The sequence below is a fragment of the Lissotriton vulgaris genome, chromosome 10 (genome assembly GCF_964263255.1).
Source record: "Lissotriton vulgaris chromosome 10, aLisVul1.2, whole genome shotgun sequence".
NCBI classification, from domain to species: Eukaryota; Metazoa; Chordata; class Amphibia; order Caudata; family Salamandridae; genus Lissotriton; species Lissotriton vulgaris.
The window spans coordinates 3,017,482-3,034,292 of NC_141698.1; the positions used below are offsets into that span (position 1 = coordinate 3,017,482).

A 16,811-nucleotide genomic window follows, 5' to 3' on the forward strand; every position below is an offset into this window, starting at 1 on the left:
AACCCATTTCCAAATCAGGTGTAGCCAGATGGATTGTTAAGTGCATTCAGATTTGTTATCAGAGGGCTAAACGCCCACTAACAGTCCCCCCAAGAGCGCATTCAACACGCAAGCTAGGGACATCCATGGCTTTCCTGGGTAACAAACCATTAGAGGACATATGTAGAGCAGCCACATGGAATAACATACATACATTCACCAAACACTACTGTGTTGATGTACATTCCAAGCAGCAAGCTGCTGTAGGACAAACTGTTCCAAAGTCCCTCTTTCAGGCTTCTGCAACTGGCTCGGGCAACCACCGCTAAGGGAGAAACTGCTGTTTATTCTATGCACAAGATATGAATTTAGCGGCCCACATGCCTCGAACGGAATATGCTACTTACCAGAATGCATCTGTTCTTGGCATGTAGAGCTGCTAACATTCATATCGCCCGCCCTCCTTCCCGGTGCCTGTCGCAGCTGTTGTAGTCACAATTATTTGTAAGCATGGTCATCAAGTATTGTATTGGACTCCATCTCTGCCACAATGGCGAAAAACAATCTGAGGATGGAGATGATGCCCATGCGCACTGTAGTCCAGGGGAGGAGCCACCTATCTCGTTATACTTCAAAGACTCTTCCAGGACAACAAGGTGCAATCATCCGGACCCAACACTAGGCGGAGATCTATGCACGAGATATGAATGTTAGCGGCCCTACATGCCAAGAACAGATGCATACTGGTAAGTAGCATATTCCTTTTGCTGCTTCCTTGTGTGAAAGAAGGAACCGAGGTCTTCATCCTGTCGCAGATCTTCGCCCTCTAGGACAAATTCAAGATGCTCACTGCGGCCCAGGTTTTGTCTACCGTGGATCCTGGGGACTGGATGGTAGCATTGGACTTGCAGGGTGCTTATTTTCATATTCCCGTCCTGCAGACCCACAGGCTTAATCTGCGGTGCACAGTGGTACAGGAGCATTTTCAGTTTGTTGTACTACCTTTTTGACTTTATCCGAGCCCCTCGAGTGTTAATAGAAGTGATGGCGGTGCTTGCAGTGCACCTTCGGAGGACGGGTATGCCAGTCTTCCCCTGCCTCAACGACTGGCTGTTGGAGGTCTCAACCACAGGTGGTTGGGCACTACCTCCAGTCAGCAGCAAACATCCTAACCTCATTGGGGTTCACCATCAACGTGTCTAAGTCCTTCCTGTCTCCTTTACAATCACTCCCGTTCATCAGCTATCCTGATTGGATGCAGTTGTGCCTTCCACCAAGCAGCCTCTGTCCTGGTTCCCACTGAGATTAGCGTTGAGGCTACTGGGACTACGCACGTTCTACTAGTCCACCATCCCAGGCCGCACATGCAAGCTGGACAGTGAGATCTGGAGTCCTAGTAGATGCAGCACCAGCTGAACCTATTGAATTCCAGCCAGGTTTTGGAGGAGACTAAAAAAGATCTGTGGAAGTGCTGGTAGATCACGATTGGATCAGTGACGGATCCTTTCCTTACCTCACTCAGAGCTGATGGTGACAGATGCATCCCTATTGGGTTGGGGAGGCCATCTGGGAGAGTTGAATATCGGAGGACTCTCGTCTCCAATGAAAAGCTGACTGCACATCAGTTTGTTGGAGTTGCCGGTGATGCGCGCGATGTTCAACGCCTTCCTACCGACCATCAAAGGGCAGCTAGTACAAACCCTTGCAGACCACACCCCCTGCATGTGGTGCTGTAACATGGAGGGTGGAATGGGGTCTTAGGTCTGTGCCTCTGAAAGTGGCCGACATGCCAGGGCATTTCTCTGGTTATGAACCGCCTGGTGGAATCTCTAAATGCCAGGGCGGACTAACTTGTTTGCCGATGCATAGAGAATCACAAATTTATAGTTGAACCTGGCGCGTGGTGTGTTCCACCAGTGGGTAGAGTCTTTATCTTTTTGGCACAGCAGAGAGCATGCAGTGTCTGTTTTTGTAGGTAAAATTCCCAACATGACTCGGACTAATTCCATCCTGAGTGAAGCTCTGGACCCCTCTTGGCCTTCCTACCTCAACTCCTGGCTCTAGGTCTGACTAAGATAAAGTTTGATTGCGCTCAAATCATCCTAGTGGCTCCGGTTTGCACCAGAAGGCTGTGGTACACAGAACCTTAAGGCAGGAGTATCTGTCCTCTGATAAAGCCGACACTTGGGGAGGATCTATTCTTTCAGCAACAGGACAGGGTCCTGGATTCGCTCTTCCGCAATCTGCACCTTCATGTCTCCCTGGCGATTCTGACCCGAGATCGCATGATCTCTGACCTACCTCAAATCTGCCAGCGAAGCCTGCTGCCTCTTTCTGGAGGAAACACCCCGTCCCCCGACCGGAGCTGGTAAGAGAAACCTGACACCTAAAGACACCCCTGCACCCGAAGCTCCACTGCCTTGGGTGGCCCAACCGACTGTCCTAGCATCCCCAGGTATCCCAACTTACCTCTCCAACCAGTGGTTACCTCTAGAAGAACTTTATCCTCAAACCTGCAGTCTTTGTTGAAACTGGAGAATCCCCATTGAAAGTCACAGGGCACCCGACGCTAAAACATAATTCTTACCCAGCCCCCCTAATGCTGCTGTGGGTGTACCTTTGGTGCTAACTTGAACCTCCCCAGCTTGCCCTGATCTTAGGTCCAGGAGCTTTTATCCATCAACCTTGTGACCTGCTCGTGAGCAGCCACCAACCGGAGGCCACCTAGCCTCCATTTGATAACATTGGACCTATGCACTCTGGGCTGGTGAGGGTGCTTTCAGAGTGCATCCTTGACCCTAGTGGAAACCCTGGGTTCGAGGCTTGTGGGCTGCTGAATTAATTTCTGTGCATATCTCTGCATAGATCGCCGCCTAGTGTTGGGTCTGGATGATTGCACATTGTTGTCCTGGAAGAGTCTTCGGAGTATCACGAGATAGGTGGCTCCTCCCCCGGACTACAGTGCGCATGGGCATCCTCTCCATACTCCGATTGTTTTTTTCCGCCATTGGGTTCGGATGTACTTTTCTTTACTCAAGTTCGTAAACTTTTCTAAAGGCCAAAAGGCCTTTGGGGTCGTCTGTATTGTTTCGATCTGTGCCGAGTTCTTGTTCCAGTTGTTCTTGAGCAGTACGTCGAAGAGAGCCGCGTGGCCTTTTCGGCACCAGAGGCTCGATCGTCGATGGAACGGAGCCCTTTCAAACTATGCCCTTGAACGGAGCCCGTTCAAACGAATGCCCCCTGTGTAACTCTAAGTACCCGCACATCGATGTACACCCGGTGTACAACAAGTGCTTATCACAGGAGCACAATGAGGACAACTGTTTAGCTTGTGCTCGATTCTGGTCGATGAAGACGTTTAGACTCCGACGCGCAGCGAGGCAAACTATGTCGAAGCCAGCGCCCGACCCGGTGAATATCTTCGAGGACGATGAGGTAGTCAAGACTGAGGATCCAGAACCGCAGTCTGATCCCGGTTCGGAGCATGACTCCAACTATTATGAAGACGACGAAGAGAACTTCGAAGATGAAAACGTCGTTGAGGTAAGGGACGACGTATCCCCCATCGGAGCCGTTGATGACGACTCGAGCGATGAACCCGGCCCAACAGTGGGTACGGGGCCCGAAGCAGGCACTGAAAGACTTCAAGGGCTCAGGTCGAGGCATCGCCAGAAGGCCTTAGCCAGGATCATGAAGAACATTCTATAGCCCCGCGTCAAGGCCCGGCTAAGAATATATTGCATGAGCCATCGGTCCAACTACTTAAAACGAAACCGAAAGCCATAGAGTCAAAAACAAAACTGCTGAAAACAGTCTTCGGATCGAAGAGCTCGAACCCATCGGAGTCGACAAAGAAAAAAGGTGTCTACGACCCTGCGGGGTCGAGAGTAAAGGGTGTCGAACCGAAGATCGGTGCGCTAAAGTCCACCATTAAAGCCAAGCACGCCGAACCGACTAGGTTGATGTCCACGGACAGCGACACAAACATGGGACTCGAGTCTCGGAAGGTTCTCGATCCGAAGCAACGAGTCGACAGGCCACAGCTTGTCAAAGGCCTCGAGTCGAAATCCAAAATCGCCTCGAAGGACCAAGTCGAGGCAGAAGAGCGCGCCTCCAACGCCACTAGCACCAAAGTCGACGCAGGGCCAAAAACTTATTGGCGAAAAGGCAAAGTTGGTCGGACCTAGATTGACACCAGCCCCGAAGAAGGTCAGCCTGTCTAAAGATACTATGCCACCGACTGCACGCCCTAAGGCGCTCGATCCGAAACCTGGGGTCTAAACACCCAAAAAGGTGTCAATAGGAAAGAGTCATCCTCTAGAAGAGGACGTTGTGTGCCAAGTGCCCTCATATAATGTCCAGTCGAAGCTACATATCGACTCCGAATCTGGTAGACTTACTATTTATCAAAGGAAGATCAGGTCGGAAAATCCTCTGGAATCATACAAAATTCCACTCAAGAAAAAAAGGGATTCTTCAACAGCGCCTGTCCTTTTTGAGTCTGTGCGATACCATGGCCAGGACACTTATGCATACTCACCCACACCCACTAATGAGGATATGGGGTATGACGATAATGAACAATATAATTATCCTGCGGACACGGATCAGGATGACCAGACTCAAGCCTGGACAGACCCTGCTGACCAGGGGGAGTCATAGACTATTCCTGATACTCCTTCTTATCCAGTTAAAACTTCGCCAACAGAAGATACAGCTGCGTTCAACGCTTTGCAGCACAAAATCATGATGTGGACATGCATGCTGACCCAGTTGAAGAGGACATCCTGTTTGACACTTTCTCCACTTCAGAGAAATCTGTTAAAACGTTGCCAATGTTAAAAGGTGTCTTTAAACACGCAGGAGTTGTTTTCAAGGAAACCACTAGACCGAGGGTTATTAACCCCAGAATTGAAAGAAAATACAGATTGGCGCCTGTGGACCCTACATATATTAAGGGACAGCTGCCATTAGACTCTTTGGTGGTATCAAATGCTCGCAAGCGTGCCAACTCACAAACCACTGGTGATGCTACTCTTCCAGATAAGGAATCTAAAGTATTAGAAGCTTCTGGGAAAAGGGTGGCTGCTCAAGCAGCTAATATCTGGAGAATTTCTAATACACAGGCCCTATTAGCCAGATACAATAGGGCGCATTATGACACTCTAGAGCAACTGCTACAACATTTGCCTGATGCCTACAAGGAGGGAGCAGAGATGCTAATCCAGGAGGGTAAACTCATATCCAACACATCCGTTAAATGTGCGCTAGACGCAGCAGACACCGCAGCCAGGGCCATCAACACAAGTGTCATGCTCAGGAGACCTGCTTGGTTATGCGTCCCTGGGTTCAAACCTGAGATTCAAACTACATTACGGAATCAGACTGTGAACCCTAATTTTTTATTTGGTCCTGATGTGGACACAATCTTTGAAAAGATTAAAAAAGACTCGGAGACAGCCAAGTCTATGGGTGCCTTGCAGTCACAGCAATTCAGAGGAGGTTCCTTTCGTCGCTCCAGTAACAGAGGAGCTACACGAGGCCAGGCATCCCAGCAGATTCCATACAAAAAAGGAAGCACGCAGACCACCTATAATAAAAATAATAGAGGTGGATACCGTGGCAACAGCAGCAGAGGACGAGGGAATAACCACACCAGATCCTCCGCCAATACTAAACAGTGACGCCTTGTCACTGCCCCCGGACCATGTAACACCGGTCGGGGGGCGATTACAACAGTTCCTGCCAGTCTGGGAAAGCATTACCACAGACAGGTGGGTGAGACCACTTATTCAGTACGGCTATTGTCTAGAGCTAACTTCCACTCCACCCAACATACCCCCAAGACACCGTCCTATGTCCGCAGAGCACATAGACTTATTGCAGCAAGAAGTCATCAGCATGCTGATAAAAGGGGCCATAGAACTCGTCCCCATACAGGAACAGGGTACAGGAGTATACTCGCTGTACTTCTTAATCCCCAAAAAGGACGGGTCTCTCAGGCCAATACTGGATCTCGGGCCAAACCAATACATCTTGTCAGAAAATTTTCACATGCTCACTTTACAACAGGTTCTGCTATTGCTCACTCAGGGAGACTTCCTCGCAACACTAAACCTAAAAGACGCGTATTTCCACATACCAATACATCCTGCAAACAGGCAGTATCTCAGGTTTACCATACAAAATCAGCACTACCAGTTCAAGGTCCTACCTTTCGTGGTGACAACAGCCCCCAGGGTGTTTACCAAGTGCCTAGCAACAGTAGCAGCGCACCTGAGGAGAAACTATGTCCACGTCTACCCCTATCTGGACGACTGGCTCATCCAAGCAAAGTCAGTCCAGCAATGTGCCAGCCACATGTCTCGCACTATTCACCACCTGCACAGCTCCGGATTCTCATTAAACTACGCAAAGTCTCATCTCCAACCCGCTCACGTACAACAGTACCTAGGAGCGAAGATACACTCTGGCAGCAAAGGCACAGCCAAACTCAGCAAGAATCAACAGCATTCAATTACTGATTCAGAGATTCAGACCCGAACACTTGCTCCCAGCACGGTGTTTATGCAGTTGATAGGCATGATGGCCTCCTGCATCTTCATAGTCCCTCACGCAAGACTACACATGCGTCCGCTTCAGGAGTGCTTAGCACGGCAGTGGAACCAGGCTCAAGGACAATTAAAAGACCTAGTGTTGGTGACCGGTCGTGCATACAACTCTCTGCATTGGTGGAACCCACAAAACCTTTGCAGGGGACGACCGTTCCAAGAGCCTGTACCACAAATAGTGCTGACGACTGACACATCTCTCTTGGGATGGGGAGCGCATATCCTCCATCACACAGTGCAGGGACTATGGACGACACAGCAAAAGAAGATGCACATCAACCTGTTGGAACTGATGGCAATCTTCATGGCAATGAAGGCGTTCAAGGTACATTTGTGCAACAGTTGTGCTGATCTGGACGGACAACATGACTGCCATGTACTACATACAGAAACAGGGAGGGACACACTCTCCACAGTTGTCACATGTAGCTCAGAGCATGTGGAAGTGGGCCATTCAGAGGAACATATTCCTCATGGCGGAACACCTCCCAGGCAGGGACAACCAAATGGCGGATCTGCTCAGCAGACACAGCCACCAGATGCACAAGTGGGAGATACATCCCTCTGTGCTACAACCGTATTTCCAGCAGTGGGGTCACCCAGAGGTAGACCTGGTCGCCACAAGGGAAAATGCAAAATGCCAAAGCTTCGCCGCCAGGTTTCCACATCTGCAGTCTCAGGGCAATGCGATATGGATGAACTGGTCACGCAGGTTTGCGTACTCTTTTCCCCTAGCCCCGCTCATACCACTAGTGGCACGCAAATTGCGACAACACTCCATGACACTCATCCTAGTTGCTCCAACGTGGGCGAGGCAACCGTGGTACACCACGTTCCTAGAACTTTCCGTGGTGCCTCATCAAAGGCAGCGGTTAACGCCCAGTCTTTTAACCCAGAGCCAATGAGACATTCAGCACCCAGATCCGCAACAGTTGAACCTTGCGATCTGGCTCCTGAAGTCCTAGAGTTTGGTTACCTAAACTTGCATCCTGACTGTATAAATATCATCAAAGAGGCAAGATGACCTACAACCAGAGCATGCTATGCGGCGAAGTGGAAACGCTTTGTCATCTATTGTACCAATAATGACATAAGTCTGCTAGATGCATCTACTCAAAACATCATATGTTACCTGTTACATTTACACAGATGCAATCTAGCCTACAGTTCCATACGTATACATTTAGCTGCGGCGGCAGCTTATCTTCAGAACAGGCACCACCTTTCACTCTTTAGAGTACCTGCTATTAAAGCTTTTATGGAGGGACTCAAACGAGTGATTCCTCCAAGACACCCACCTTCACCTGTCTGGAACCTGAACGTGGTTCTAACCAGGCTGATTGGACCACCTTTTGAGCCTCTACACTCGTGTGAGATACAATTCCTAACGTGGAAAGTGGCTTTTTTAGTGGCGATTACATCCCTTAGGAGAGTTAGTGAGCTACAAGCCCTAACTATTCAGGAGCCATTCATACAAATTCATGCAAATAGGGTAGTGCTACGTACAAACCCTAAATTTATGCCAAAGGTGGTATCCCAGTTTCACATCAATCAGACTATAGAACTGCCAGTGTTCTTCCCAAATCCAGATTCAGTGGCAGAAAGAGCTCTACATACCGTAGACGTTAAAAGAGCTCTTCTGCACAATATAGACAGGACAAAACCTTTCAGAAAAACTAGCAACTGTTTGTTGCCTTTTCACCACAGCACAAAGGCAACCCCATTTCAAAATCAGGTATAGCCAGATGGATTAAGTGCATACAAATTTGTTATCAGAAAGCTAAACGCACATTAACAGTTCCCCCAAGAGCGCATTCAACACGCAAGTTAGGGGCATCCATGGCTTTCCTGGGAAACATTCCTCTAGAAGACATATGTAGAGCAGCCACATGGACTACCATACATACATTTACCAAACACTACTGCGTAGATGTACACTCCAAACAGCAAGCAGCTGTAGGACAGGCTGTACTCAAAACTCTTTCAGGCTGCTGCAGCTGGCTCGGGCAACCACCGCTAAGGGGGAGACTGCTATACATTCTATGCACAGATATGAATTCAGCAGCCCACATGCCTCGAACGGAATATGCTACTTACCAGTATGCATCTGTTCTTGGCATGTAGGGCTGCTGACATTCATATCGCCCTCCCTCCTCCCCGGTGCCTGTCGCAGCTGTAGCACTCAGAATTATTCTATAGCATGGACATCACTTACTGTATCATACTCCATCCCTGCCACAATGGCAAAAAACAATCTGAGGATGGAGAGGATGCCCATGCGCACTGTTGTCCGGGGGAGGAGCCACCTATCTCGTGATACTTCGAAGCCTCTTCCAGGACAAAAATGTGCAATCATCCGGACCCAACACTAGATGGCGATCTATGCACAGATATGAATGTCAGCAGCCCTACATGCCAAGAACGGATGCATACTGGTAAGTAGCATATTCCTTCTAACCCCAGAAATCCAACTTGCAAAACCAAGTACTTAAAAAGGCTTGGTTCTATAAATAAAATGCAACAAAATATTTTTATACAAATCAAATTGGAGCGCGAGGTGCACCTATCGGCTGGCAGAGGTACTGCTGAAAAGTTTCCAGATCCGGTCTTACAACAGATTTTCTTCTTTTTTTATGTAAAGGTGAGTAATCTGCTGCCTCTATCAGAAGTGGCTTTGTGGACGATGACTTGTTCTTCTAGTAAATGCATTATCCACCCATTTGGCTAGGTGAGACCTAACAATGTACCCTGAATGTGGTGCTTTTAGTTAATAATTCTTTTCGGAGAGATCCTAAGTGGTTGGTTGTTGTGTGCAACCAAAGCGACGTAATTTGGACAGGTATACTTTTTGGGCAATGCTGAAGTGAATAGGCTGCAGGTACCTGAAGACACAGCTGCTGAAACTGATATATGTTCACTGAATAAAACGATTCCATGTAAATATGTTTCTGTAGTAGGGGATCTCTGTGTATAGTCATAATCTAGTGAATAGTCCCGCCCATGTGCGTGGACCCCGGCAATCAAAAATAATCTCTTAAGTTGTCAAAATCATGCAGAAACTGCAAAGACACTTAAGAGAGAATTTAAAGACAAATAATGCAGCCTATATCCACAGGCTACACTGTCCAGTACTTCAACTAGAAATTCCACCAAAAATCACCACACACAGCCCAGCCTGCCAGTTTCTACCATAGAGAAACCTGCCTCCCCCAGTCCAAGACTCAGGAATGATAGAGAGGAAGGTAGGGACAGACAAGCCCCATAGGCTGCCATTATGTGGCTTAAATAGGATACTGTGCCTTTAAGAGAACTTTCCAGACTTCTCCCAGTTTCCCAGAATGCATAGCAGGTCCAACTAACTTTCAGTTCTTTTTTCCGGCTCCTGCTTACAGGACCCTGGCATTGAGCTCTCCCTTTTTCAAGGGTTTATTGAATTCGTTTTTGCACTTTTTGACTTTTAAAAGTGCTGTGATTACTGCTTGGTGTTCTCTTCTCACCCTTGTGCTGTTTTTTAGGCGTTTTGGGGCTCCGAAATGCCTGGCCTTTTTGTTAAGTGCCCAGCATGTGAGAGGAAGAAGGCCAAAAGCGACCCCCATGATGTCTGCATCGTGTGCCTTCCAGAAGATCATGGCCCTGAGGAGTGTGTGATCTGCCAGCAACTTTCTGCTAGGACACTCAGGGACAGATTGAAGATCAGGCTGGCTGGCCTGGAGGATAGGCGCCAACGTGCTGCAGGTGGGTCTGGGCAGCCTGGGAGGGATCCCTCTGCCTCTGCTGAGGCCCCTGGGGGGCTCCCCGGGGGCAGGAAGTCCAGCCAACGATCCCATTCTCCGTCGACGTCGAAGGCTTCGGCGGCGTCAAGAGGGATGACGACGGCGTGCTCCCCGTCTCCCCGGGGCTCCGGGTCGAGACGGCGTGACGACTCGACGGCGAAGGAGAAGCCGACGTCGAAGCCGCCGTCGACGTCATCGTCTTCGTCGACGTCGAGGTCTTCATACCGACGCCGAAGGCGCAGGGACGTGCATCGGCGCTCGCCGTCGAAGCGGCACCGACGCTCGCCGTCGAGGCGACACCGTCGGTCGTCGTCGAGGCGACACCGCCGATCGTCGTCGAGGGGCTCCTCGACGTCGGGACCATCAAGACGACGACGGCGATCGACGCCGAGGGCGGACCGCCCGACGTCGAGAGGACGACGTGAGAGGTCGCGCAAGAGGGGATCGACGTCGAGGAGTCGACGTTCGACGCCAAGGATGAGAGGGTCGACGTCGAGGGGACGACGTTCGACGCCGGAGTCCAGGAAGCGCCGTTCGACGCCGGAAAAGCGTCGTTCTGCGTCCAGCAGACAGCGGTCAGCGTCGAGGAGTAGGTCTCCCTCTCCCAAACGACGCAGAGGGGGCTCTAGCCCCAGGAGTCACGCCACTTCCAGTGGACGCAAGAGGAAGAGGTCGCCTGCGGATGGGGATGGATCTCCGCACCCGTCCCCTAAAGGTTCACCGGGCTCGGTGTACTCGGAAGTGTACACTCCATCTCGACCCGGGACTCCTCCTCCTCCACCCGTACCGAAGGAGGACCCTCCGCCCGTGCCACCACTTCCTACGGAGGATCCTGCTCCACCTCCGGTCCCACCGCATGGGCCCGGCCCGCGGCCGGTGGTGCCTCCGCCGAGGTCCGCTTCACTGCCGTCACTGCCTGTTCCTCCCAAGGGGACCCCGAAACCGAAGCCCCGGGAGGATCCAAAGAGTCCCCGTGAGAAGCCACGGAAGACCCCTCCTCGCAAACCGAAGGAGCGCCCTAGAGCTGGCAGGTCTCGTTCTCGCTCTAGGCGCAGATCTTCCACGAGGTCGAGACACCGCCATAGGAGGCGCGAATCTCGCTCCCGCACGAGATCGTCTGGGACCAGGGACTATTCACCTACGCTGTCGGGGTCGCCGGACACCAGGGTGTCCCCGATAGATGACCTGGTTGCCTTTCAAGACGTCCTGTTGAGGGGCGCGGCGAAGCTAGGCATTACACTGACAGTGCCTACTCCGAAGACGTCCGTCATTTTCGAGACTCTACATCAGAGGCACATGTCTCGTCCCCTCCTGCCCTTGGTGCCGGGCTTGGAAGAACCGGCTATGGCGCTGTTTCTCACCCCGGCTGTGACGAGAGCGGCCCCGTCCAGACTACTGAAGAAATACCGGGCTCCCGACTCGGATCCGGCCTTCTTGAGAGCGGAGCCTCCGCCTGACTCCGTCATCGTCACGGCGGCCCGCAAGCAGCACTCCACCACCCCGACCTCCACGGTTCCCCCGGACAAGGAGTCTAGGTGGATGGACTCGGCGGGGCGAAAAATCTGTGGGACTTCCGCGACATCCATGAAAGCGGCAAGTGCCACGGCTCTGTTGGGGCGTTACGACCGCGCCCTCTGGGACTCCCTCGAGCGCTTCGCGGAGCATCTACCTCGGGAGCAGCGTGAAGACTTCATGGAGGTCCTGAGTGAGGGGATGCTGGTGGCCAACCAGATAATCAGCGCGGCTGCGGACTCTTCCCTGTTGGCTGCTTACGGGTTCTGCCACGGGATCAACCAACGGCGCCACGCCTGGCTCCGGCTGACGTCCCTGAAACCGGACGCGCAGCAGAGGGTGGCCAATCTGCCGTTTTCCGGGGAGACCCTCTTCGGGAAGCACGCAGATGATGAAATGGCCCGCATGAAGGCGGAGGTCGAAACACTGACGGCGGTGGGCCTGGAAAAGCCCAAGGAAGCCAAGAAGCAGTACCGCCCGTTCCAACGGCGGTTCGGAGGGCAAGGCCGAGGCCGGGGACAGGCTTCGGGGCACTCGCAACAGCAGCAGCCGTTCCGTAAGCCGTTCCAGAAGCGGCAGAAGGGCAGAGGAGGCCAGCAGTCGGCTTCGGCGCCCAAGGGCCAGGCAGGGCCTAGGCCCTAGGAACTTACTTCCCCCGGATCCGTTACCCACTCCGGTAGGGGGAAGCATCCAACCTTTTCTGGCAGAGTGGAGAAAAATTACTCAGGACAAGTGGGTGCTGAATATTGTTTGCAATGGATACAGTCTTCGGTTCACCAGCCCTCCTCCAGCGATTCCCCCGGTCAGCTCGCAGTTTCAGCTGCGCGAGCTTCAGGCGGAGGCGGATATCTTGTTGAGGAAAAGGGCGATAGAGGACGTACCTCTGTCTCAGAGGAAGAGGTCTGTACTCCCGGTTCTTTCTGGTTCGCAAGAAGGACAGGAACGAGTTCAGGCCCATTCTGGATTTGCGACAGGCAAACAAGTGGATTCGCAGAGAAAAGTTCCGCATGCTGTCATTGCACCAGATCTACCCTCAGTTGCAACAGGGAGACTGGCTTTGCGCTATAGACCTACAGGATGCTTACTTCCATGTGCCCATTGCACACAAACACAGGAAGTTCCTGCGGTTCCAAGTCGGCACCAATCACTATCAATACACAGTACTCCCATTCGGACTGAAGTCTGCGCCAAGGACATTCTCGAAGTGCATGGCGGTGGTAGCGGCACACCTGAGGAAGAACAAGGTGTTCGTCTACCCGTACTTGGACGATTGGCTGATCAAGGCATCCTCCTTCTCGGAAGCGCGAGCACACTTCCAGGAGACGTGCGTTCTCTTGAACAAGCTGGGGTTGCACATCAACATGGCCAAGTCTGTCCCGACTCCGGTCCAATGCATACAGTACTTGGGAGCCTCCATCAATACGCTGTCAGCAAGCGTGTCTCCTTCGGAAGAGCGACGATTATCACTCCTTCGGAAGGCTCAGGCTCTTATGACGACTCCATCTACAACAGTGAGGACGGTGTCTTCTCTACTGGGATCGATGGCCTCTTGTATCTTCCTGACGCCGCACGCACGGCTGCACATGAGACCATTGCAGGAGTGCTTGGAGGATCAGTGGGATCAGAGGAAAGGATCTTGGGACGACAAGATTCGCCTGTCGCTGCATGCTCTTCAGTCCCTGAAGTGGTGGTGTTCGGCGGAGAATCTCCTCAGAGGGGTTCCCTTTCACAAGGACATTCCTACGCAGACTGTTGTGACGGATGCGTCTCTTCTGGGATGGGGAGCGCACTCCGGGACTCTACAGATTCAAGGCACGTGGTCACCGATGGAGGCCACGTATCACATCAATTTCCTGGAACTCAGGGCTGTTCACTTGGCGCTGAAGGCCTTTCTTCCGTCCTTCCGGACCGGCTCTCTGCTTGTACAGACGGACAATACCACCACGATGTATTACCTCAACAAGCAGGGGGGCTCGAGATCGCGCACTCTGTCGCAGGAGGCGCAAGCGATCTGGCACTGGCTCCTAGCCAGAGGACTGACGATAACGGCCACCCATCTACCAGGTGTGCAGAATGTTCAGGCAGACGCACTGAGCAGACTGCTTCAGGAAAACCACGAATGGGTCATAAACGACGAAGTACTAGGAGAAGTCTTCGCAAGGTGGGGAACTCCAGACGTAGATTTGTTCGCCACCGCCGAAAACAGCAAGTGCAGAGACTTCGCCTCCAGGTACTTCCAGCAAGGGACGCTGGGGAATGCGTTATGGATCGACTGGACGAACGGCTTTCTGTACGCTTTTCCTCCCATTCCCCTGATTCCGGCGGTGCTCATCAAGCTGGCCCGGTCCAGGGCTCGAATGATACTCATCGCCCCGGAGTGGCCCAGGCAGTGGTGGTTCACGGACCTACTTCACCGGTCTCTCCTTCCTCACATCCGGTTGCCGTGCAGGCCGGACCTTCTCACGGAGTTCGGGGGACGGATGTTACACCCCAACCTCTCGTCTTTGAGTTTGGCGGCATGGCTCCTGAGATAGTGCAATATGGCCATCTGAATCTGCCCGATGATTGCATGGACATTCTGAAGGAGTCCAAGAGACCTTCCACTCGGACTTCATACGCTTACAAGTGGAAGAGGTTTTGTATCTGGTGCCAGTCTAAGAACCATGATCCTACAACCTGTAAGGAAGATGTCATTCTTCCCTACCTTTTACATTTGGCGCAGTCTGGCCTTAATGTGCATTCCATTAAGGTTCATCTGGCTGCTTTGACTGCCTACAGGAAATGCCCTTCACAGACTTCCTTTTTCCAGATCCCCGTGATCAAAGATTTTCTGGAAGGATTGAAGAAAGTATTCCCTCCTGTCAGGCTTCCCTCGCCTTCATGGGAATTGAATGTGGTGCTGTCCAGATTGATGAAGGAGCCTTTTGAACCTATTCATTAGGCTTCGTTGCAGCACCTGTCCTGGAAGGCGGCGTTCCTCGTGGCCATTACATCGGCCCGCAGGGTGAGTGAAATTCAGGCGTTGTGTTGTAATGAACCTTATACTGTATTTCATGCTGCTAAGGTTGTTATGCGTACTCACCCTAAATTTCTTCCCAAGGTTATTTCTGACTTTCATGTCAACCAGACTATAACTTTACCTACGTTCTTTCAGAACCCTTCATCCCCAGCGGAGAGGTCTCTCCATTCTCTGGATGTTAGGAGGGTGTTGAAATTTTATCTGGATAAAACCAAAGATATTCGTAGGTCTGACCAGTTGTTTATCAATTATGGATCGGTCAGGACAGGTCTTGCGACCTCTAAGCAGTCCATCTCTAGGTGGATTGTGTCCTACATACAATTGTGTTATCAGAAAGCTAATAAGACCTTAGGAGGTAAGCCAGGGGCAAAGCTGCCACGACGGCTCTGCTCCGTAACGTGCCAATTGCTGAGATCTGCAAGGCAGCCACTTGGAAGTCGGTTCATACCTTTGCTAAGCATTACTGCCTGGACACTGACGCCAGGGCAGACGCTCAGGTTGGACAGGCTTCGCTGCGGAATTTGTGCGCATAGTGGCATTATGTATTTTTCTCCACCGCCGCTTCGTTGTGGGGATGGGCTTGCCATTCTATTCACTAGATTATGACTATACACAGAGATCCCCTACTACAGAAGGAGTAGTTTCTGTCCTGTAACTCCAGTTCTGTAGTAGGGGTATCTCTGTTATAGTCATAAGCGCCCTCCCTCCTCCCCGGTGGAGAATTCTTCATGTGAACAATGCTGCAGGTCTGGCGTTTTATACGCCTTCAAAAAGAACTGAAAGTAAGTTGGACCTGCTATGCATTCTGGGATACTGGGAGAAGTCTGGAAAGTTCTCTTAAAGGCACAGTATCCTATTTAAGCCACATAATGGCAGCCTATGGGGCTTGTCTGTCCCTACCTTCCTCTCTATCATTCCTGAGTCTTGGACTGGGGGAGGCAGGTTTCTCTATGGTAGAAACTGGCAGGCTGGGCTGTGTGTGGTGATTTTTGGTGGAATTTCTAGTTGAAGTACTGGACAGTGTAGCCTGTGGATATAGGCTGCATTATTTGTCTTTAAATTCTCTCATAAGTGTCTTTGCAGTTTCTGCATGATTTTGACAACTTAAGAGATTATTTTTGATTGCCGGGGTCCACGCACATGGGCGGGACTATTCACTAGATTATGACTATAACAGAGATACCCCTACTACAGAACTGGAGTTACAGGACAGAAACTACTCCTAACAATGCTTGCTGACAAGACCAAGCAAACAATAGCAGATTGATGGCGGGAGCGCTGAAACTTTTCAGACTCTCACCCCCAGTCAGATCCTCCACGCAGAGCCCCAACTTACTCCTCGCATGTACCGAGCCTGCACAGTACAGACCACCACTCACCTCCACGCAGAGCCCCAGATTACTCCTCGCACGTACTGAGCCTGCACAGTACAGATCACCACTCACCTCCACGCAGAGCCCCAACTTACTCCTCGCACGTACTGAGCCTGCACAGTACAGATCACCACCCACTACTAGGCAGTGCTCTAGATTACTCCTGCACGTACCAAACCTGCACAGTACTGATAACCACCGACCTCTAGGCAGAACTCCAGATTACTCCTGCACGTACCGAACCTTCACAGTTTCATCCAGTCCCAGAGTCCATCCCTATTCCTTCTGTCCCAACAGATGCCTTGTTTCCTTCTTCCTGCATAAAACAATCCTTAAAACTTGATGCCAGCATTTGACTTTGTTTTTAAGGAACTCCTTATTTATCTTTGCCCACGTTCCACCCCCGGATACAAGCGAGCCTGGTTGATGAGGGGTGATAGCCAGAAACCGGTCCCAGGATGCTTGTTTCTGGTCCAGGGAAGACCTGGCTTTGCAGTTCGGTCTGGACTGTTCCCATGAGGCACAGGGTCAGACTGATATGTAT

At 51.4% G+C, this 16,811-nt stretch overlaps 1 protein-coding gene across 4 annotated transcripts in view; it reads left to right on the plus strand.

The window, feature by feature from the left end:
• Nucleotides 1-16,811, plus strand: part of KDM5C (lysine demethylase 5C) — a 466,536-nt gene that overhangs the window by 208,365 nt on the left and 241,360 nt on the right. The window lies entirely within an intron of this gene.